Source organism: Trachypithecus francoisi, unplaced genomic scaffold, assembly GCF_009764315.1.
Source record: "Trachypithecus francoisi isolate TF-2019V2 unplaced genomic scaffold, Tfra_2.0 Lachesis_group0, whole genome shotgun sequence".
Classification (NCBI taxonomy): Eukaryota; Metazoa; Chordata; class Mammalia; order Primates; family Cercopithecidae; genus Trachypithecus; species Trachypithecus francoisi.
Window position 1 is genome coordinate 3,752,921 of NW_022681453.1, and position 25,130 is coordinate 3,778,050.

The 25,130-nt window shown below is 40.5% G+C and overlaps 1 protein-coding gene and 1 long non-coding RNA gene across 8 annotated transcripts in view; one reads left to right on the forward strand and one right to left on the reverse strand.

The window, feature by feature from the left end:
• SCHIP1 (schwannomin interacting protein 1) overlaps positions 1–25,130 on the reverse strand; it is a 164,544-nt gene that overhangs the window by 101,053 nt on the left and 38,361 nt on the right. The window lies entirely within an intron of this gene.
• Positions 648–24,930, forward strand: LOC117079282. The gene is made up of 4 exons (XR_004435352.1): positions 648–883; positions 21,169–21,297; positions 23,557–23,617; positions 24,686–24,930. It is a non-coding gene; the product is annotated as an uncharacterized LOC117079282 (long non-coding RNA).

A 25,130-nucleotide genomic window follows, 5' to 3' on the forward strand; every position in this document is an offset into this window, starting at 1 on the left:
CAAATGAAGTGAACACTTTCTTCGGACCACCACTGTGTCTATAGCATAGTTTTACCACATTTATTACTCAGTCCAGGGACTGCTTGCATGTCAGGTACCCCTGTCTGGGTATCAGAGGTATAGTCCCAGCTCTGACCCCTTTCTGGCTGTGATGTCTTGGGCAAGTTACTTAGCATCTGCAAGTCTGTCTCATCTGTAAATTAAGCCAACAGAAGTACCTATCCCATTCATCCCATTCACCTGTTGGTACTATCCTGGGAAGTACTACTACTAGTGAGGAAACTGAGGCAGAGAGATTAAGTAAATTTCCAAAGATCACATAGCTAGTGAGTGGAAGAGCTGGGATTATTAGCCTTGAAGCGGTCTGGCTCATGCCCACATTCTTAACCACTGGAGACCTGTCTTCCCTACTAGGAAATAGGCTGGCTAGGGAAGGTTAGTTGTGCTGCCAAATGTCTAAGTTTGGTTCTATCCTGCTCTAAGGTCACAAATAGTCTTTAGCAGACCGTGTTTAGCAGAAGAATTGGAGCAGAAACAGGGAGGGCTAAGGGACTTATTAACCATATCTATATCGCAGCTCTGTAGTACAGCTTACTGCTCCTTTAACGAGTCCCTGATTTCTGTCTGGCTTTCTTAGGTCTTCCCATTCTACCTCACATCTACAAGACCAAACACGACATCATTTCTTCTGTGATAGAGGTCAGAGTCCCCAGGCCAATCAAATCAGAATCTCTAGAAGCGGGTCCCAGATGCTCATGCTTTTTTAAGAGGACATCACCCTGCTTCCACCCATCATCCCAGCAAGCAGCTAGAGTTGGAAACCACTGCCAGGAGCCTTTCCCCTCCCTTGGGCAGCTTCTTGCATCTGGAGATCATCTCTGTGGTGACACCTATCATTTTATTATAATACTATTTTTTGGCCTCTCCTAGGGGCTCCTAATCATTTTTGTGCCATGGAGGGCCCCTTTGGCACTCTGGGGAAGCCTGTGGACCCCTTCTCAGAATGATATCTTTACATGCATATAGTAAAAAACAGGATCACAAAGAAAATCAATTATATTGAAATACAAGTATATTGACCACTAGATGTGAGTTATTTGGCCTTGACCTTGAGGTTCGGAATCTAGTCTTTTTGTGTGTAGGGGTCTAACACAGAAAATTCTTGCTGGAAGAAAAAATTCGAGAATAAGCCACACCTACTCCCTGTTGAGAATCACTGTATTAGTAGCAGAAAAGTTCTCTACCTGAGGGAGACTTCAGCAATACACCATTTCAGCATGATGAGACCCAACTGTTACGCAATCCACTTCTGAAACAAGCTATTAAAGCACCCGAAAATCTGAAAATTGGCAGCCTGTTAAAGAAGTCATAAAATTAAAATTCTGAACATGGTATTATCACTTAGAGACTTTGCAAAATGTTTCTCTCTTACCCATCAGAAACCGTAGAGGACGGAAGCTGTGGCTGACTCAGAGGTTTCTGTACTCAAATGAGAAAAAGTAGAGATTTCAATTTAATTCTTGCTCTGTAGGCAGAATAATGCCCCCATCCTCCCATATGATTATGTTCTGATCCCCAGAACCTGTGAATATGCTACTTTACATGGCAAAAGGGGCTCTGTAGATGTGATGACGTTAAAGATCTTGCTATGGAGAGACTATCCTGGATTACCTGGGTGGGCCCAATGTAGTTACATGGGTCCTCATAAGAGAGAGGAAGGAGAGTCATAGAGGAGATAGGATGACAGAAGCAGAAGTCAGAATGATGTGGGGCCATGACCCAAGCAATGCAGGCAGCCTCTAGAAATTGGAAAAGGCAAGAAAACAGGTCGAGTGCAGGAGCTCACGCCTGTAATCCCAGCACTTTGGGAGACTGAGGCAAGTCACTTGAGGCCAGGAGTTTGAGACCAGCCTGGGCAACATGGTGGAAACCCCGTCTCTACTAAAAATACAAAAATTAGCCAGGCATGGTGGCACACGCCTGTAATCCCAGCTACTTGGGAGGCTGAGACATGAGAATCACTTGAACCCAGAAGGCAGAAGTTGCAGTGAGATGAGATGGCACCACTGCACTCCAGCCTGGGCAACAGAGTGAGACTCGGATTCTCCACTAGAGCCTGCAGAAGGAATCAGCCTTGCCAACAACCTGATTTTAGCCCTCTAAGACCATTTCAGACTTCTGGCCTTCAGAAGTATAAAATAATAAATACGTGTTGTTTTAACCCGCCGAGTTTGTGGTAATTTGCTAATGGGGCAATAGATAACTAATAACTAATACATCTGCCTGTATCAAATAGGCAAGAAAATGGATGACACAATATAAGAGGAAGAACCAAGCACAAAGGGTGGATTTATCCTTTATGCCAGTGGTTTTCAATCCTGACTGCATGTGAAAATCACCTAGGAAGCTGAGAGAGACAGAGAGAGAGAGAGCACGCACAAGAGTGCACTCACTAATGCTAGGGTCCTAAATGAATCAGAATTTTAGGGTGGGGGGTGTGATTTCTTGGGTCTGAACATGTTAAACGTGCTCAAGGATTATGATACATGGGGAGGGCTAAGAATCCTGCCACATATTAACAAAAGTAGGGTAAGTTACAGTTTGTACACAGCTCTTTTCATCCGAGATAAAAATACACTTGGTTGCAAACATTTTCATTAACTCTTATAAGACCACTGTGAGTCAAGGAGATGGCAAACACACAGTGAAAACAAGCAGAGAGAAGAAAACAGGTTGCTTAAGGCTATTGACAAATTCCTGACTCAGTTCAAAACTGCATCCAAATTCTTTCTAAAATTTTAATTCAGTACGCTAGCCACTAGAACAGAACACATCTCCACACCCAACCCACATAAAATCTCCATTCCAATGAACAAACTAGCAACTTGTAAATAAACATGAAAACCAAAGGCCTGAAAAGTGGTTAAAGCATTGGAATTTTTTAAAATTCTCTTGCTAAAACCTTATAAATGACAAGCCAGCCACTTCAAATCCTTATTAGAGATGAGCAAGAGAACTGTAGCCATTTCCTTCTAGGCCAATGACTGAAAACTAATAAACAACTAAAATGACAACTAATTGTGTGAATGAAATACAGATATCTAAGCAAACAAACATTCTACTATTAAATTTTACCGCATCTAAAAAGTCTGTACCCAAACCACAGATGATTATCAAAATAATAACAGCATGTTACCATTTATGAAGCCTTTATTGTGTTCCAGACAATTGTCAAGTGCTTTACCACATACAATCCTGTAACAGCCTTGCAGTACCAGTGTTCATCCTCACATCCAGGATGAAGCAACTGAGCTCCACAGGGTGAGACTCTTAAGCGGTAGAGCTGGAACTCAAAGCCAAGTCTGTCCTATGCCCCGAGCCATGCTCTTCCACACGGCCTGAGTCTCCTCTGCCTCCATATCTTTGGGGCACAGCCTGGCACTTGACAGGCCCCTAATAAAGGCTCATTGAACTGAGCTGAATACCATACAAGGAGGGCACTATCAGTACCAACTCCATCATCTCCAGAAATGAACAAACAAAAGAATTGTACCAAAAAGAGATGCCCATGGAATTCTAATCTTTAGAAGAAAATCAGTCATTTTTTTTCTAGGCCCAAGATAGACATATGCAGATAAAAATAATTATTATGGGCACACACGTTCATACCCCAAATAGAACATGACTTTTTAAAAAATGTCAAAAGTTAAATAAGAATATTACCCAGCATTCCATTTTCCAGGATTTTAAAAATAAATTGAGATTTTTCCTCATTAAGATAAAAGTATTTTCTAATAATCATTGGGGAATAACCTGTATGATAATCAAAAGGTATTAATAGATTCCCTCCTTGTTCTTTATCAATAACAGATTCCTCTCTCACTAATACTACCCTGCTTTGTAGCCAGATAAGTGAATACAACTGATAATAAAGGCCAACAAGGAAGGGAGAAAGCAAAGGAAGCCACAGGCTTCTGCTCTGATGCTAAGACTGTGAGAAGGATGTTTCCCAGGCTCCTTTCTCACCCGGCTCCCTGCTAGATCCTGCCAATGGGAGGCACAGGGGAATGGCCAGTGAGAGGAGGGCCCAACTCCTGTGGGACACCCCTCCAGCAACTGCAGAGAAAGCTGGCCCTTGGGCACCCCTGCTGTGATTTGACTGAGGCTGCCAGATGCCCCAAGCAGGACTCTGTCTCCCCTCCCTGAGGGCTATGCCTGAACAACAGCAGGCACCTGCCGGGAAGGTTCTGGTAGCACCGCCTCTTCCCTTTTGTTGTCTTAGTCCCAGGGGTGGTGGCTGCTTCTTGCAGTTACTAGTCTCTGGGTTATCTTGGTTTCCACATTTTGCTCTTTCTGTGTTTTTTCACTTATTTACCTGATTCCTTGCATAACATCTGCTCCCTGAAATTCTTAGAATGGTTTCTATTTGCTGATGGGCCCCTGGGCTGATATGACAATGAAACTGAGAGAGGTTAAACATGAGATTGCACCTTCCTGCACTGAGTGGTTGGATCTACTTCTTATCTGCGCTATTCCTTTGAGGCAGTTCCAGGGCCACCTTATCCCCTTGCCTTAGGCTATCTATTCAATTGTCTTTCACAAGAAGTCCCAAGGCAGGTAAGGTGTGAGGGGTCTGCCCAGACTCAGCCCACATTCTGATTGCTCAGAAGCATTTTAGAGCCAAACTTTCCATGCTGAGGATAATTGCAGGATTCTAAAAAAAAGAATATTAAAATAAATAACATAAACAAAACTTTTTCACAACACAATTTGGTTCAAAGGATTAAGAAACAAATCCCATTTTTAATGTAAAAATCTTAAAATAGCATGATAAAGGCAGAAAGCCAAAGCTTAGGGGAAAAAATTGCTTCTAAGTGGACATGAAAAATTTTGAAAATATGAAATGTATAAGTATTTTTTCAAAGTCAGATCCCCTCAATGTGCAGAGAAAGATGGAAATAGCCTTTTTGTTTTCTTTTTGAGACAGTCTTGCTGTGTCACCCAGGCTGGAATGCAGGTGCTCAACCTCGGCTCACTGCAACCTCCACCTCCTGGGTTCAAGCGATTCTCCTACCCCAGCTTCCCAAGTAGCTGGGACCACAGGTACGTACCACCATGCCCAGCTACATTTTTGTATTTTTAGTAGAGATGGGGTTTCACCATGTTGGCCAGGCTGTTCTGGAACTCCTGACCTCAAGTGATCCACCCACCTTTCAAAGCGCTGGGATTACAGACGTGAGCCACCACACCCAGCCGGAAATAGTCTTTTAAAGGAAGATTGTAATTTCACTCAAATTATTACCAAGAAAGGAAACTGAGCATATGAAGGACATACATTAACACATTCTAATGCTGACCAAGTTCCTTTTTCATAAAAACAGTATAAGTTATATCCAATAAAAAGTTTCTATAAAAGATAACATTTTAATGATTCACTAAAAGCATTTCCAATTTCTATGAACTTTCAGCCCAGCTGCTGAGTAGAGTCTGAGGAGTAGAGAGGAGCACTCTTTCAGACCAGTAAATACCAAAGCTTTCCGCAGAAAACATCCATTCCCTGAAAGTTGCCTGTCTTAATCCAAGTACAAAGTCCAGGGAGAGGGGGCCCTGGCCAAGGACTGAGAATATGACCCTTCTGGTGGTGGGGGCGGTTGCAGCAAACAATCCAATCACCTGTTTCGGATGATTGGCTGCGATCTCCAGCTCCTTCTGATCACTGACTGCTCACTTTTCAGTGGAGCTGCCCACAGGATGGACTGCCCCTTCCAGGCTGACAGGATTGTTCTGCTCACCACTGTAGTTTTAGTGCTTATCATAAATCAATAAATTGGAATTGCTGTTTTACACATCAGGTTTGGAATCTTGGTTTACTGGGTACATCCCTGATAAATAAAATGATCTTTCTTATGATAACAAAATCAGTTTCTGGTCCACGAGGCTAAGAGTCACACCCTGAATTATGTAATCTTATCATTCTCAGAGTATGATCCCTGGACCAGCAGGATCAGCGTTACCCAGGACTTGTTTGAAATACAAATCTTGGGGCCCAACCCTAGACCTCCTGAATCAGGAGTGTGGAGCCCAGCAATTGTGTTTCAAACAAGTGTTCCAGGGGATTCTGATTCCTGCTCAAGTTTGAGCGCCACTAAATTGAAATGACAGTTATTTGGAGGTGGGGGATTATGGTTAATTTTGTGTCAGCTTTGTTAGGCCATGGTGCACAGTTGTTTGTCAATACCAGGTGAGATGCTGCTGTGAAGGTTTGCTTTTGATGTGATTAACATTTAAATCAGTCAATTTTGAGTAAAGCAGATTACTCTCCATAAAGTGGGTCAGTCTCATCCAATCGGTTGATGACATTAAGAGAAAAGAGAGGTCCCCTGAAAAGGAAGAAATTCTGCCTCCAGACAGCCTTTAGACTCAAGATTGCAACATCAACTTTCGCTGGAATTTTCAGCCTGCTGGCCTGGACTTGCCAGCCCTTGCAACTGCAGGAGCCAGTTCTTTAAAATCAATCTCTCTCTCTGTCTTTCTCTCTCTGTGTGTATATATATACACTACCAATTAATATATATATACATACACACATACACACACACACACACACCTTGTATACATACACATATAGAGGTTGAGTATCTCTTATCTGAAATGCTTGGGACTAGAAGTTTCTCAAATGTTGGATTTTGTTGGATTTTGGAATATTTGCATTATGCTTACTGGTGAGGCATCCCTAATCTGAAAATCTGAAATACTCCAAAGCATTTCCTATAAGCATCATGTCAGCCCTCAAAAAGTTTAGAATTTTGGAGCATTTTATATTTCAGATTTTTTAATTACAGATGCTCAATTTTATATATATAGGGTGCAATATATATTTTATATATATTACATATATAATATATGTAACATATATATACATATATAACATACATATATTATATATGTTATATATATACACACATACACATACCAATAGGGTGTAATATATATGTACGACATAAATACATATGTAATATATATAAAACACCCTATTGGTATATGTGTGTATATATATATTACACATATATATAATTATACCCTATTGGTTATGTTTCTCTGAAGAACCCTAACAAATACAGGGTTCATATGTTCATATGTTTAATGCATGTATCCTACATTAGGACTAGGATTTTATCATTTTTTATTTTTAGCACTGTATGCTCAGTGCCTAGTATGTAGTAGTTAGGCTCTCCATGCATATTCTTGGTGAATGAATGAACTGTGGTGAACTGACTGAGAAAGGGAATTGGATAATTTGGCCCTGAGAGGGGGCTCCTGGAACTCAGCCAACCCTGAAAATACCTCCACTGAATTCCTCTGGGCAATAAACGTCTCCTCAGGAATCTTCTAGAGTGTGTAGATGAACCAACAGGAAATCACATCCAGGAATTGTGTTGAGTGTCTCTGTGTTTAATGTCTTACAAGTGAAAGAATGCTCTACACTCGGCAGGCCACTCTTCAGCTTTGCTTCTATCCACGGGCCATGACTTTAAGTGCAGTCACTGCATTTGGCACTTCTGTAACGCCTTGTATTTAAAACCAGCTTTTAGAGTAGATCCCTATCAGTACTTCATTTTTCTGGAAAGAGTGAAATTGAAAACTTAGCCTCAAATATCATCTATTTTAGTGTCAGCCCCAGTACAGTAATCTAAATAAGGTGCTTTCCTGAGTGATGGGAACAGACTTTGAGGGCGACACTCATCTCTACTCCCACGTCACACCCTCTGTGGGTCCAGCTCACTCAGAACAGCAGCAGAGCTTAGTCTCCAGGCTGCGGGGATTGTTGTAATACTATTGAAGATGGGTCAAAAGTCATCTCGATAAGATTATTTTGAAACCTCCAGGATAGCAATTCCATCTGCTATATGAAATCACAAAAAGTAAACATTCCTTGGTTAACCTTCTTCATTCCCCCACGTAAGTCTCAATCACATTTCTTTGAAACCATGCCGGATTTTCAGTGCTGGCTGATGGGATTCAGGCTCAGAGGAGGGAAGTTGGTCCAAATGTGTGAAGTGGACCAAAGTGGCCAGAGGAGAGGACTTAAGGCCCAACTCATGCTTCTTCAACTCAGTAGCCAGTCCTCAGTTTGAAACTTTGAAAGTGCTGTTAAAGTGCATAGTGTTCCTTCCCTTGGAAGAGGAAAAAAACTAAGACTTAGTTTGGTGAATTTGCTCTCCACTTACCTGGCAATTTGCTCTCCACAAATCTGGCATGGTTTCAAAGCAATGTGATTGAGGTTTATGTAGGGGAATGACGAAGGTTAACCAAGGAATATTTACTTTTTCTGATTTCATATAGTAGATGGAATTGCTATCCTGGAGGTTTCAAACACAGAGTACAAGGAAAGACATTCATTATTTCACTAGGAATCCATTCTGCTCACTAAGCTCCTACCAGATGCTGGGGCAGCCTCTGGGGCAGGGCCCAGGTAAGGCTGACAGTCATCTAGTGTCCAGAGAAGGAACCAAGAAGCCTGAGCCAAGTGTGTATATGTGGGCTAAAGAGCGATGGAAAAAGTAGAGGGAGATGACACAGCAGCTTCCAGTGTTTACAAAGACAAGCGACACCTAAACAAAACAAAAAGGACTGGAGGCTAGGCAGAGGCGTATATCCTATATTCAGCCCATATGGGAGCTACTTTGAAGTCAATTTTAAATTAAGTCTCACATGAGAGTTGGAATTCTAACTCGACCACTTACTAGCTACATGGAAGTTACTAAATCTTCCTAGGTCTTAATGTTCTCATTTTTTACTATAAAGGGGTACAAAGTTTGTTAAGAGGACAAAAATAAGATTACATAGGTCAAATCCCTAGTATCTAATCAGACCTAAAGTCAACCCTCAACAAGTCTTCTCCTTGCCAGTGAATACCAAAGCTGGCCAGTCACGCACCTACTCAGACTCACTTACTGTGAGTTCTTCTTTGTCTTCAAAACTCTATTCAGTGTTCACTTTAATTTTTACAAAAATATTGGGCTTTTTAAAGGGGGAAAGGGTTACTCTAAACTATTTGTCTTGAAAACTGAGGCCCCAGGGAAGGATTCTACATGCTGTGGCTGGTCCGGCTATGATGCTTCATTTCTATTAGCCATCTCCCCGCTACACACAGACCACAATCACACCACAAAACACACACGCACACACAGTGCACACGCACATACATACACACACACACTTTGATTCAGAGTCGCTTCACTGCTTATCTGACTAAAGGTGAGAAACTAAACTATGATTTATGACAATTCCTTCTCATTTCAGTTTCAGCAACATGAAATCCATTTCTCAGTACATTTCAAGGAAGAATAGTCATTGACATTTAAGAAACATTAATCTTTTTGAATAGACATATGCCAATACCTCTAATAGGAATTAATAAAACTCAAATCCATATGAATCCATTTTGGCTCAATTTGAATAATTTGAGAACTATAATAATCTTTAAAAGTATCTTTTAATTTCATTATACTTGAAGATAGTGATGTTGATGTCCAGATGACCATCACAATAAGGGTATTATAGATGATTTAGAGGTTAGGAAATGTCTATTAAAACTTGCTGGAATAAAAAGCAGACTTTTTAGATTACTATATTTGCTGAAAAGGAGACCTATGTTTAAATCATTCTAACCAATAAAGAATAAACAGATTTTGCTTCATGGCACTACAAAAGCTGATGAGTAAGTCTTCCAGGTATTTCCTGCAGGGTTTAAAAGTCTTTGGATAAAAATAATAAGATCTTATAATGAACCTTATGAACAGAAAGAAATGGAATAAAAATTATAATTGATTTTCCCCATAGAGGGAGGGAAAATATCAATTGCATATTTTAAATAGATGTTTAAAACAACAAAAAAGAAAATATACATACAACAAAAATAAGAAATAAGATGTTTTAAAATTTCCCAAACATATATTCATGTCCCCACAATAAATCTGATGTTTCAACCAGTTTGTTTCATGTAAACCAAACAATCATTGTCTGTGAAAGTGTAAGCTGCCCCAGTGACTGACAGCTCTTTTGTTTCCACAAGCAGCAGCATTCAGTGGGCACACTGGATGTTTTGCTAAAACTTCTAACTAGCATTCTGCCTATTATTCAGATTGATTAGAAAAATATATTTTTCTTTTGACAGTTGGGTGGTTTTTTAAAGAATTACTTGTTTCAAATTACACCCTTCTACTGCAACACTTGAATCTGACACCTGAAGCATAACCTACAACTTGCTGGCTCCCCATCTCCCAAAAGAAAAAAAAAACAAAAACAAAAACTATGGTCCTGAGAGGATGGCTCTGTATTTACATGCAGCATCATATATCAGCATTTACCAGGGTGAGGCCAATGGCTGTCAACTCCTGGCTCTTAGTCAATATTTAATCACTGTGCAGTTATGTAGGAAGAAGGAAACATTCCATCTCCCAATAACATGCCTTTAATATGAAAAAAGCTTTCATTACATTTATGGAAGCCTGGTTATGCTTTTCAGAAAAGCTATCAAATTGAGAAGTTTCACAACTGTTCTGATATGGCATTTTAAGTGCATTGCCATTGGTAGGTGTATAAAACAAATAATACTTAATCATGATTTTTTAAAAGTATTACTGAATTTTGGGTTCACCCGGCAACCTTTTCATTTTATTCATCTGTTTATTTATTAATGGAGCAAGGTGGCTGGAGAAAAAAAAATTTTATGAAATTCTTGTCTAGCTCATAACTTCTAGCTCTGGTTCAGTCTCTGGGCTATGAAGCAAAGCAGCCATACTAAGGAAAAATTTTAAATTGGCTTTTTGACTGTTACTTAATTTAAAAGATTCCAGTTTTGTTTTTTGATAGAGCTTTGTAAATAATTTCCTCAGACCTAGCACCATGATTTAAAACCATTTACTTGGGCTGGGTGCGGCAGCTCATGCCTGTAATCCTAGCGCTTTGGGAGCAGAAGCAGGTGGATCACTTGAGGTCTGGAGTTCAAGACCAGCCTGGCCAATATGGTGAAACCCTGTGTCTCCTAAAAATACAAAAATCAGCTGGTCATGGTGGCACGTACCCATAGTCCCAGCTATTCAGGAGGCTGGGGCAGGAGAATCGCTTGAACCTGAAAGGTGGAGGTTGCAGTGAGCTGAGATCATGCCACTGCACTCCAGCCTGGGCATCGTGAGACTCCATCTCAAAAATAAAATAAAATAAAATAAAACCATTACTTTTCCATTTATTCTACAGGGTAACTAAAGCAGCACAAAGCTTAAGTTAAGGGAAAAGAGCAAAGAAAACTGATGGGAAAGCCCACGTCACCGGGATTCCTTAGATTCCTACCTGACAAAATATTTCATGTTTCTTGTGAAGCACACAGCTATTCCAGTGAACTGGTCAGCTGAGCTGGAGATGTTTTTACCATTTAAAACGAGATCTACAATGTTCCATAGGGAAGGATCATGCATTCCTTATAATGTCAAGATGAAAGAAAAACTGCAGAGAAGGTGAAGGCAGGAAAGTAAAACAGAGTAATAAGTACTGAAAAATGTCTTCGCTCAAAAGCACAGAGTTTCTCTCTTTCATTCTTTCTGCTAACCCATGACCAGATGAACAGGTGTAGACTTGCTCAATGGGATGACATGTGGCAGAAAACATTTTCACTTCAAAGGTGCAAACCATATTTGACATTCAACAGCTTTTCATTGTGGTAGGTAGAAGAGGAAATTAAGCTTTACCTCAGCTCATTACAATTCACTGGTCGTGCTCTGATACAGTAATCATCCTTCGCTCCTAACCAAGACTCTTCAGTCCAATCATCACATATGGGATGGAAGGGGAACTGCAGGGGTTTCTCTAACTTCCTTAGACCTGCCTGCAAAGCACGGAAGTGTTTTAGAAAGAAGCACCAGGGTGGAGTGCTCATGTGGCTGGCATGAGAATATCTGACTTTCTGTTGGCAGCTGGCATTACAATGCCTTTACTTCATCTTGGGTTAGTGTGCCTAAAGCTTTAGGTAAATCACAAATAACTCATTAGGAAAAAGGCTGGGACCTCTGTTTTACTGTATTCCCAGCTCACAGCTTCCAGTAGTCCTGGGAGAAAAATCCACAAATATGCCAACTACTTTAAATCAAAATACTCAAGAAGTTCCTGGAGGCTGAGAAGTTTAACACTAATTCATTACTGGATTCAAACAGCTTCTTCCCACTTACTTCCCTAAAAGGCTCCATTCTCCACTCTACTCCAGTTCTCCAAATATAAGGAAGTGACATTTCAAGTATTGTGCCTATTATTAAACTCCTCGCAGCAAAAAAATATTTCAAATCAACTACAGGAAAATTACAAGATTATTTTATTGGGCACAAGATGGCTTTTAGGACTGATGGAAATTTCCACAAGTGAAGTACAGACTCAGATGCCTGGGATGTGTTTGTGAGGTAAGGCAGTGATTTTGGTGAGGATCCTCCTGGTGCAGTTTCCACAAAACTTTCCAAACTCCCTCTTGCCCCGAGCCGGGCAGCTCTTGCCATCCCTCCTTTCACCTGGCTCCCAGAAGCTCTTCAGGTCTCCATTCAGCTGTGAATTCCTCAGCACTGTATCTGCCTCGGCAGCTGTCCAAGTCAGTCTCCAAAGTCAACTGAATCACTTATCTCGGATGTTAAATAACCAACCTCAGTGTTTGTTTGATGTCCCTCTCCCTCAACAAAATAAATAGACCACTTGGGAAAAAAATCCTAGCTAGGTTGACTCCCGAGTGTCTAGCAGAGTGCAGCTACTGAGAAAATAAATGACTATTAAGTGAATGAGTAAACGAATGGGCAAAAACATTGCAGAAGGTAGTGGATTTCCCTGTAGCTTGTGCACCCTCAGCTTCCCCCTACCCAACCTCGTCTCCCCTCCTGGTCCTTCGGTGACAGTCTCTTTGCTGGACATGCTGCCACAGATGAAATTATTGCTAGATGTGATTTCAGGACTTCCGGGAGGAGAGCTCTCCGAGTGTGTTGCCACCAGGTGGCAAGGGCTCCCAAGTCATGCCAATCACAGCAAAGCTGCCCGTAACCTTAGGGACCTATAGTCCTATTCCATATATAAATCAATTTACAAGGAGCAGCTAGCTTGACATCAGATGTCAAGAGAGCAGCGCACATTGAATGCATCCTTTAACCTCTCAGACCCTCTGCTAAACCTGAGGATCATTACAATCACTTCCAGCCAATATACAGAACGAGTTTCTAACTGCGCCTTAAGACTGGATGGATTTGATAATTAGAAGTAAGCACAGAGTGGTGGTGGGGACCTTCAAGGCAGAAGAAGGGCATAAAGCCATGCATTTATGTTTAAATGATTTTTCTGCAAATTAAAAAAAGTTTCCATTTATGAAAAAATCTTATATAGAAGTATATAGACATAAGAGGGTATTACATACCAAGAGATAATAGATATTCAGATGTGGCCCTACTATTAGCAAAGAGAAACAGCTATTGTGTGATGAAGGTTACAGAGGCTAACTTCCAACTATTTGGTATAGTAGTTTATAACTGAAAGTGGAAAGCACACGTACTCTCTCTGTGGTTCCACCATAAGCTTCAGTTTCCCTGCTGTAAAATGGAATGAATAGTATTCACCTGCCCCAGTATGCGTATCTAATGAAAAGTAGGTGGCTCAGCACTCTGCCATAGCTTGAGCACCCTCAGCTTCCCCCTACCCAATCTTGTCTCCCTTCCTTGTCTTTCGGTGAGAGTCTCTTTGCTGGACATGCTGCCGCAGATGAAGCTATTGCTGGATGTGATTTCAGGACTTCTGGGAGGAGAGCTCTATGGGTGTGTTGCCACCTGGTGGCAAGGGTTCCCAAGTCATGCCCATCACAGCAAGGCTGCCCGTAACCTCAGGGAACCATAGTCCTATTCTACAAATAAATTCAATACATAACAGCTATTATTATTAAATACCACACAATGTGAACATGCTTGCTTTTTTTATAATTTCTGGATGTTTTCTAGATTTTTAGTGCAAGGGTATGAAGGCTAGTGGTCCTGTGCCACAGAGAAGCCCTGTCCTGGAAAGGGATGACAAGTGACTCCTTAGGTCAGGTTTAGTGTGTGTCTGTCCACTTCTTCCTGCATTGTTGCCCTCCTGGGATGCACCCACCACATTTGTGTGTTGATGTGATTTCTGTCACTCTTCCCTGTATGACTGCAAGCTCCATGACAGCTCCCTGTCAATTTCCACTCCTCTCTGTCCTCCATACCTAACATATAGTGGGCATTCAATCAATATTCACTCATTGAATAAAATTATGAAGAAAAAATAATGGCATATATTAAGAAAATTCTTGGCAGACATCATTTTGTGTGCTATGCTTTGCTGAAAAGCTTCACATAAGCAATTTAAAAATATAACTATTGACTGGGCACAGTGGCTCACACCTATAATCCCAGCACTTTGGGAGGCCAAGGTAGATGGATCACCTGAGATCAGGAGTTTGAGACCAGCCTGGCCAACATAGTGAAACCCCATCTCTACTAAAAATACAAAAATTAGCTGGGTATGGTGGCGTGCACCTGTAATCCCAGCTACTTAGGAGGCTAAGGCAGGTGAATCACTTGAACCTGGGAGGCAAAGGTTGCAGTGAGCTGAGATCACGCCATTGCACTCCAGCCTGGGCAACAAGAGCAAAACTCTGTCTCAATAAATAAATAAATAACTCTTGCTCCAAAATGGATTCAGAACATTTATGCCCGCAGAATTCAGAGACTTGCTTGCTACGCTTAGAACACACAAGAACAGTTTCTACAAGATAAGGAATGGTTAGAAAGCAATCTTTAATTCACATTAAAAATATAAAATTTATGCTGTAAAACTAGTTGTTTTTATCCCCAATAATCATAAGGAGATGACAATCTGATTCCTGGGGCTGCTAATAGCCACCTCCTCATGCACAGTCTCCGCCTCACCAAGTGGACGCGTCTGAGCTGGCATCAGAGCACACAGGCACACCTGGGGCTGCACCTAGACGCTGACATTTCAGCTCAGTGTCTGAATCTTGGTATCAACACCACCAGAGTCACAGGTCGAATCCCTGTGGGGGCTAGCTACCTGTGACCCTTTCCAAGGTCACTGGTGCCACCCTAGGTTCTGCCCTGTCATCCCATCCCATAAGTGGACACTATGGGTCACAGAAGTAAAGGAGTATGGTGAGGGTGTGTGGACAAGATGCAGAGACCAGTGAGCCCTGATGTCTCTATGTAGGATGCCAACTTGGCATGTTAAATTTATGACACTTTGAACATCTCTTTCACTTGGTGTGTTTATTTCCTCACCACTGGAGGAAAATATAGGGGATTGGGCCAGATGAGCTCTAAAGTCCATTATACCTTTGATATTTAATGACTGGGCAAGAGAAATGTATTTATTAATACTGGGTCTTCACCTGTCATGGTTTGAACTTGAGTCCTAAGTCAAGAGACTGCCTGCTGTTATTAATGAGGGTTCCTGACTTGCAAGCAATAAAACCAACACTGGCTAACAAACCCATGGAATCAACAGGAGGCAGACAGTGGAGCGGCACTTTGGAAACAAGTAGAAACAAGGTCAGGAAGCAGAAGTCACAGCCACGGTTCCTTCATAGCATGGGTTTGGCAACAGTCAGCACTGCGAGGGCCTCCGACTGTCCCTGAGGACTTTGCTGCAAATGCTCTAGACATAAAGTCCCTGGGAGCTCTTCCACCTGCAGCAGAGCCAGGGGAGGAGGAGGAGGAGGAGGAGCTCGAGCTGAGAATCCCAGAACATGAGTCAGCCACTTGTAATTACTCTTCCACCAAAATCACGTATGATGCGGAAGAGGTAATTCCTCAGAAGGAAGCTGGGAGCTCTTAGGAAGGGTAACTCATGCTGGGTACCAAAACCCATGAACATGCATCATAGGAGGAAGAACCTAAGAATATAGAGGAGGGTATTTCCAATATGTCCCATCTTCCAGCACAGCATGTAATGAACTTCAAAAGAATATCTAAGTTGAAGGAGCTATTCAAATCACTGTGGTTCAGAAAACACAATTTTCCTGAAAGAAATGTTGAGTTAGTGCTATCATAATCCACAATATATTGAACATATAATTAGTTTAAAGCAATTTAACAAGAGGAAATTACTGATCCTGTTGGCAAAACCAGATGCCAGATGCTCTATGAGAATTCACTGAGTCATGGGGACATCCTTCTTTTCTTTTCTTTTCTTTTTTTTTTTTTTGAGATGGAGCCCATGGAGTTTCATGGACTGGAGTGCCATGGTGTGATCTTGGCCCACTGCAACCTCCACCTCCTGGGTTCAAGCGATTCTCCTGCCTTAGCCTCTCAAATAGCTGGGATTACAGGTGTGTGCCACCAAGCCCAGCTAACTCGGGTTTTTTTTGTTTGTTGTTTGTTTTTGTTTTTTTGGTAGAGACAGGGTTTCACCATGTTGGCCAGGCTGGTCTCGAACTCCTGATGTCAAGGTGTTCTGCCTACCCAGGCCTCCCAAAGTATTGGGATTACAGGCATGTGCCACTGCACCTGACCGGGGACATCCTTCTATGGGCAACAAAACTATGCCTGGTGCCCATTAGTGATTTAGTTTTTGAAATTCTGACCATTCAATCAGTGAACAAATATTGAACATCCTGACGTGCCAATTTCCCTTCCCTTTTCCACTCTTGCAAGAGTCCCAAACCTTTTTCTATACCATTTCTAATCTGTTCCTCATGACTTAACCCAATCCTTTCACATCCTGAGTGTCATTTGTTCCACAGGTCACTTACACCTCTGTGGGTTGCCTGTAACGTACCCTCTCCCAAGACTTCCACCGGACACTCATAGAGCCTTCACAATTCCACCAGAAACTTAACTTTAAAGAAGTAAATTCCCAAGCTGAAAAGTTGTTTTCACTTTAAAACAATAAAAAAAAATGGATATCAGGGAGCAAATAACAAGTGAGAACTTGTGGCTGTCCACAGCCCAGAGGGAAAGCAGACTGTGGTCAAGTTTATTTCTACACTTCAGAACTCACAACACAGACCCCTCACTCCTTCCTCCCTGACAAGAGGAGATTCATCCTCCACAGGCCGTGTGTGCACGTATTTCTCTCTTTATCTGCCCCTTCACTCCATCTGTCTTCTCCAGAGGCAGCCCCAGAGTTCTACCGACGAGGGATAGAGGCAAGGCAACCTGATTGGAAGAAGAGGCTTGTCTTCAAAAGCATTTACATAGCAAATATATTAGCACCATGTTTACTTAAATTTCATGCCTGTTTGGGATGGCTTTGTGGAGGGGCAGTGTAGAATGTGGAGAACCTAACTCTACCCTCCCTCCTCAAGTCACAGCCTATAAAGATATATTATCACAGTTTTCTAATAGTTTTAGTATACCCTTTTTAATTTCAAAAGCCAATATAAATCTCAGTAAAGTTTGTAGGTGAGGTGATAGTATTGGGTAAATGTTCATTTCTTGAAAAATGAATAGCTTGAAAAACATATCCTAGTTATATAAGATATTAACATAAGGGGAAGCTGCTGAAGGATATGTGAGAACTCTGTGTACTATCTTTGTAATTTATTTGTAAATCTAAAATTATTTCAAAATAAGTTTAAAAAATATATTAAAAATGTTTTCTATTTTTCTAAAGAATAGTGAATAAACATCCCAAAATTGTTTAATTTATTTGGAATCTATGTTAACTTTGTACTTAGAGCCAATAGTTCCAAAGAGGAAAAAAAAGTCCCAACTTTTACATTTTCAACAGGTCGTCCACCATATTATGTACGACAATTACAATTAAATAAAGTCTCAATATGACTGAGCAATATTGAAGTTTCTTTAGATTCTGTATAACAAGAAATTTTATAAAGACTCACCACCACCCCTTGGAATTAAATGGTTTCAGATGAATTTCTAGCAGATGAAACAGCTGAGGCCACATATGTGTGTGTGTTTAAGAACAGACTATTTCAGATACTCTGTTCTTAAAGAGTTCTTCCCTTTTTATTATTCATAAATAATAAAAAATAGATCATGATACATTTCCCTGACTACAAATAACAAATCAATTTTTGAACTGCTTTGAAGATGAAAGAGAAAAGTAAATGCTAAGTAATGGGATGTGTATAAAAATTAAGTGAACTAGAGGTGTGTAGTGGGTCTTGTTTTTTCCTTTGGATGTTATTATTTCTAATTATTTTAAGCATTGAAAGGAGAAAAAAAGAGCTACTCTGGTGTCAATAAATAAGAACAACACTCCTTCATGGGTTTTCCTCCTTAAGATCTCTTCTACAATCTCACCAGACCTCTTGGCAAATGGTCCCACCTTGCCCCAACTCATCTTCATTTCAGGTAAGACATTTAGCCTCTTTGGATCTCAGTTTTCTCCTATGAAAAGTGAGGAGGTTGGATTAGGAGCGAGATGGGTAACTGGTAGCCTAGAGGCAGTATTCCGGACAGCAGATATTTGTTAGTCTCACAAATGTATATGTATATTCAAAGTTATTTGCCAATGTGTAATAGTCAAGATAGTTCTCATAACATCTCAGGCTTGGATCTTGGGCTGCTCCTGACACATCAGAACACTGAGACAATGTTCTGGCATGGCACAAAGTCAGGCGGTAACTGACGGCAGCTGCCCCTTTACCCCGGGACATATCCTCCAGGACACCATGGTCCTCTCCCACTGGGCCCACTGCTCCTATGGGTTACCTATGTGACCTCTGGAAGCATCCGAGTTTGCCACCCTTGCTCTGGAGTCCCTCTTGGCTCTAATATTCTCATTCCCAGTGTGATTGTTTACTAAAAAAGAGAGCTTTAATTTGACTTTCAGCACACTGGAACTCTATAGGGGCTTTAGTCATATGTTAATACAGACATAACTGTTCATCTGCTTTGTTTAGAGTTTCTATATGAGACACAAGAAAAATAAATCTAATATTTAGATCACTATACCACAGTAGAGCAGGTATTCAAAATGTTTTAAATTTACTGCTGCCTAAAGTTGTTCTTCTAGAATGAGCTCTTATTTTAAAGGCTATTTGGGTTAGATGATGGGGTCACTGTAGGATGGATAACAACTCTAACAGATGACTGGTTATACAATTTAAGTGTTCAAACATAAAATCCCAATGGTCTACTCTCTTACTCCTTGCAGAACCAATTTTAGAGTGGAAACAAAAAGGACAGAGCACTTAAGATGTAGCTGTTCAAAATAAAATGTCAGACTAGGTCAAAATGGACCAAAAATTATGTAAGACTGCATAAAGAAAAAAAATCATCTGCAATTTTCATTAAGTAGGGTAATTTTTAGCTACTGGTGTCATGAAGAGAAAAACAGTAGACTGAATTGGTTCTGAAACTATTTGAAAACATGTTATTTTTATGAGTGTAGATTAGCCTTTAGGTTCTTTTCTAAGATGATACTGTACCAGTTTCCTAGAGGTTCAGACTCCTTTTATTTTGGAAATAAGTTTAACACTACTCTTTCTTTAGGTGAGGAAAAGAGGTAAAAACTATTATGCTGCTGGACTTGACATTAAAAATACCCTGGCATTTCACAGCACAGCAGCTTTTCTGCTTTTGTTTTTATTTTTTAGTACTCTAACCTCGAATCTATATTTACAACATTGCCGGAGATCTTAGGAATTGAGGAAATTACCTCATTCCCTTTAAACTTTTTCAAAAAGCAAAGTTCTCTCCATATATGGCAAATCAAGAAGGAAGCAGAATCAGGTTACATTCATTGAGGAGCTGCCAAGACTTACCAATTGTTTTGTTCTAGGCATGACTACAACCCACGTGTGGGCAGGCCGACCCTGGCACAGCTGGGTGGCTAGGGAGTGCCTGTCCTCATCTCTCCAACATCAGGCAGTACAAGAGTGGGCCTGGCAAGGGGTCCTGGCCACCACAGGCACCCTGTGCTAGATAAGCCACTTTCTTAGGGACTTTGAATTGGTAACCCGCACAGGAGAGAAAGGCGAAACAGGTAGGCTGAGGACTACAGTGGAGAGATCTCAGAGGAGAAAGCAAGGGGCGTGTGCTGCTGAGGGAAAACAGCATGACCCAATCAGCTGGGGTATGCCCAGGGAGGCACAATCAGACCATCCGCTGTCTGAAGTCCTGGCTGAGAGTCTGCAGAGATGGTTTCTGCCCTTTCCCAAGCATCCTGAAAAGTAGCCCCATCAACCTGTGGCAAATGGAGAATCACCTGCCCCTGCACCTGGAAAAGCCCAACCCCACATACTTTCTTGATAGAAGTTTTTTGCAATATGTTGTAAAACAAAAACAAAAACCAACTCTGTGAGTAACTAAGACATTTTTTCTATAAGGCAGAGTTTTGTAGGGATCAATCATCTCGGACATGGGCAATAAAACCCTCTTGAATTGATGAACTTGCAGAAATCAAGAGCAGACTAATGCAGTGCTTCTTGTAACCCATAAAAATTGAAGCTTTTTGTTTGCGTCTACTATGCTAATACCCCAAGGAAGAAAGATTCACAGTCACTTTCATGAACTGTAAATACTAAGAAGAGACTGAGAAACGGAAGAAAAAAAAGAAAGAAAATGATTAATGTGATATTGCTGATGATGGATGAGCCAAAGAGGTTATTTGGTTACACATAAATATGAAATGTTTAGGTGGAGATACAGAGGCATCAGTAAAATGTACAGATACAAGTGGCAATAATTAGGAAACCTGATACACAAAATCCAACTTAAAAAGTTGGTAACTCTTTAGCTTTCAGTAAGTTTGGCTTTAATACAACCACACGTTGGTTAGAGGTAGCAAAAAAAGTGGGTTTACAAGTACCTTTTAAAAAACTATCAACCTGGGGCTGAACAAAACACTGGTTGGGATCATTCCTACCACCTGGGCTTTTCCTAGCCTAAACATCATCTTTTGAACTACCTACACTTTACGGGAAATAAACCACTAGAGTAGGGAAAAAGTGAAAATAACATAAAATGATGCAAATATTGAAAAATTGGTCAATGGAGAGAAAAAATAGATTAAGTATATGCATAAATGAGAACAGATAAAGACAAGTGACAAGGATCGGTGACAGAACATGATTGACATAATTATTTAACAGATACATACAAAGGGCAACAATTACTTTTAATTTTTTTTATCTTCCATTTTCAGAAGACAGGAAGATAATTATTCACAAAACCGAAGTAGTAGCCAAAACTAAGACAAAACAAATACACAAACAACAAAAAGAAGCAAGAGCATCTGAGAAATAAGGAGAGCTCTTACAGATTTGGAGACTTGGTAAGTGAAGGAGAATGATCCTGGATGTAAGACAAATAATTAAGGACAGTTCAGTCCTACAAATTTAACTGGGGAAATACACAAATAAAAACCCAAATGTATTTCTCTTTCCTTATATTCATTTTTCTATTTCTTGCTCTCACCAGGGAACACTCAAAAACACTAAAAATCAGCAAGCCTTTTAAATTCTAAGTACAAATAAGTGGCATACAAGTGGAATAAGAAGTTCTCACACATATTCTAACTATGCCAGGCATCCTAATCTAGACTATTTTATGGGCTGCTTCTGAACCCCACAAATATCTTTCCTACTAGCCCTTTCTTGGTTTTGTTATTTCTCCTTTTGGAGGGTACTTTTTAAGACAGAACAAAATCTGTCTTCACTTGTGGGGTGAGCCACACAGAGTTCTTCTCTCCCCTAGCTTTCTGTCATCCAGGGAGAGCACTGTTCTGTTGCTAGAAACATACACAGTGATGAGCTGAAGTCTAAAAGGAAGAAAGTAATTTTATAATTGTTCTGACAACGTAGGTTTAAAAAAGGAAAAAATGAAATGAAATCTTTTCTAAGAAATGATAAAAATTAGAATCTATTTCCAGTTTTGGAAGCTCTTAAATTATGAAACTGGATCTGTACTCCAAATTAAATCTGGGGAACACCCATTCTTTAAAAAAAAAAAAATTTTTTTAAGGTGGCATCCACTGAAGCACTGAAGTGGGGCACAGGTCATTAAAAGTGGGAATTAGGAGTCGGGTGATTTGAGGCTGGGTCAGACTTGGGCTGAGGAAGTTGGGTGAAGATCTGTAATCTTCATAGACCTCAGTTTCCTCCTTTGAAAATAGTAAGCGTCTGATGAGATGATCTCCCAGAATCCCTTTCTATCTCTAAAAATCCTATTACCCTTCTATTGAAAATGCTCAATTTCACAATTGACACTTGAATTTCTACAAAAGTTTAGTGCAAAATAGTCTCCCTGTAAGTGACAGTAGAAAGTGCATTTGTACTGAGAGCACAGGGAGCATCTAGCAGCTAAGGAAAAGCACCAGAAAACGCCCTTTTCATTAAACACTAAGGGACCGATTTTCAAAAGTAAGAAAACAAGACCATTCATCTCTTCAGTGACAGAGGTCCAGAAATAAAAACAAATTTCTATTTTAAAATGCAAATGTAGGCCGGGCACAGTGGCTCACGCCTGTAATCCCAGCACTTTGGAAGGCTGAGGCAGGCGGATCACCTGAGGTCACGTGTTCGAGACCAGCCTGGCCAACATAGAGAAATCCTGTCTCTAGTAAAAAATACAAAAATTAGCTGGGCATGGTGGCTGGCACCTGTAGTCCCAGCTACTCAGGAGGTTGAGGCAGGAGAATCACTTGAACCCAGGAGGCGGAGGTTGCAGTGAGCCAAGATTGTGCCACTATACTCCAGCCTAGGCAACAAAGCAAGATTCCATCTCAAAAAATAAATAAATAAATAAAATGCAAATGTAATATCACAGCATTTGGATAAGCTTTTAAGCAAGGACTTGGAATTACTACTTTAGCACTAATAAGAAAGTTTATAGCGTAGCAACTTTGAGTAAATTAAAGAACTAAAGAGAAAGGCTGGCACAAAATACATCAACCAACCAGATAACAACTGTACATAAAATCTCTACACTTCAGGGAATGTGTAATATGTGCTTAAGGGGGAGGGAGGATTTAAGATAGTTGGACCTTAAGAGACATACCCATAAGAAGACAAGAGAGAATTCAAGATAAAAGTAGTTATGGGCCGGGCGTGGTGGCTCATGCCTGTAATCCCAGCACTTGGGAGGCCAAGGCGGGCAGATCACTTGAGGTCAGGAGTTCGAGACCAGTCTGGCCAACATGGAGAAACCCCATCCCTAAAAAATTAGCTGGGTGTGGTGGTGGGCACCTGTAGTACTACCAGCTACTCTGGAGGCTGAGGCATGAGAATTGCTTGAAACTGGGAGGTGGGGGTTGTAGTGACTCAAGATTGTGCACTGTACTGCAGCCTGGGAGACAGAGTGAGACTGTCTGAAAAAAAAAAAAAGTAGTTATGATGTCACCAAAAGAGCCAGGAATCAAAATCAGAAATTGATGAGTCTGGCCTGATGTTTGTCAGGTGTGAGATCTCTGTCAGGAATGCCAGTAAGGAGTCTGGAACTGGAAATGTAGGCGGAGCGGGAAGGGATGGAGGGAGGTGAGGTGTTCAAGAAGCTCTGCAAGTGTGTGATAAGAATATCTGTCTCTGTTTTTCAGATGTGCCTGCTGAAAATTTTCCGGAGGATGACTTAAAGGTCCACTATGTACAAACTAATTGGTAGGCAAAGATTTCTTTTAATCAAACTACATTTTCAAAGACTGTTCTACAATACAATGATCTATCCAATAATAATTGTACACACACATAGCCCCAGAACTAATGGTATATTTTCAAAATTTTAAGAATTGTTTAAATTAGGAATTGTTTAAATTAAGAATTGTGGTTTACCTGCAACCTAATTAAAAAAAAAAAAAAAGACAAAAACCTAACCATATTTCTTTGAAGTCTAGAGTACATGCCAGTAGACAGAGCAGCCTTTGTAGCTCTTAAGCAAAAATTATCATAAATAGGAAAGTAGGCAAAGAACTTTTCATTATAGTACAAGATATTTCAAGGTAAAAGGTTGAAGCACAGAATACATTTCACGCTGGTAACTTCCAGTTATAGTTAAAAAAAAAAATTTAACACTGTCATGTCATGCTCTCCAAGTAACAGGAATAAGTGATAGCTGCATTCCACACAGAATGTTTTCAGTGCTGTGCCCCAGGCTGCAGAATCACACAACTTATTAAACTTATAAACTTTACCATTTTTGTAGGAATACTAAAGACATCTTAATTCAGTCTACAAAACAGAAACTTGTGTAATTTAAACATAGCCCAAGTAACTAAGGAAATAAACTACTCAGCCATTTAAGCTACTTTAGTAGCGTCATTGATGGGGAAGGAGTAACTGGGCTATAATTCTTACAGAACAATACACTGAAAATAACCTATAATTGGTACCATTCTAGGAAAAAATGTAGGTAATTTAAAAAGTGTGCTACTAGCTAATAGTACAAACAAATAAAAAGACAAATTATTTTCAAGTACTTTGGAAATAACTTCGTCGAAGAATTTGCTTTCAATTAACGTGTCAATTAAAATTGTTCTTATCTTCTCATTAAATGAGGAAAACGCACCTGTCATAGGCACTAAAAAATAATAAAACTGCACTTAAAATGTGTTGAGTCTACAACTAGAGCTCTTCTCTAATTTAAAAATGATTCCTTTTTTAAACAACAGGAGTAAAGACTGGTTGGATGTGACAAGTGATCTCCTTGCTCTCTTCTTGTTTTCTCTTAAGAGGGAGGAAGCAGCCACCCAGCCACCTGAAGGGAGGTGTCCTGGAAAGCAGGATGCAGATGGAATAGAGCAATGGGAAAGAGGGGAAACCTTGTTCAGTGCTTTAAGCATCATGTGATGGCAAAGTAAAATAGTACTTCCTTGGAAGACAGTTAGGCAGCTTCTTATACAGGTAAACATACACCTACTACATTATCAACCCATTCTTACTTCTAGTTATTCACCCAAGAAAAATGAAAGTGTATATTCAGGCCAGGCACAGTGGCTCACACCTGTAATCCCAGCACTTTGGGAGGCTGAGGCAGGTGGATTACCTGAGGTCAGGAGTTCGAGATCAGCTTGACCAACGTTGTGAAACCTCATCTCTACAAAAATACAAAAATTAGCCAGGCATGATGGTGGGTGCCTGTAATCCCAGCTACTCAGGAGGATGAGGTGGGAGAATC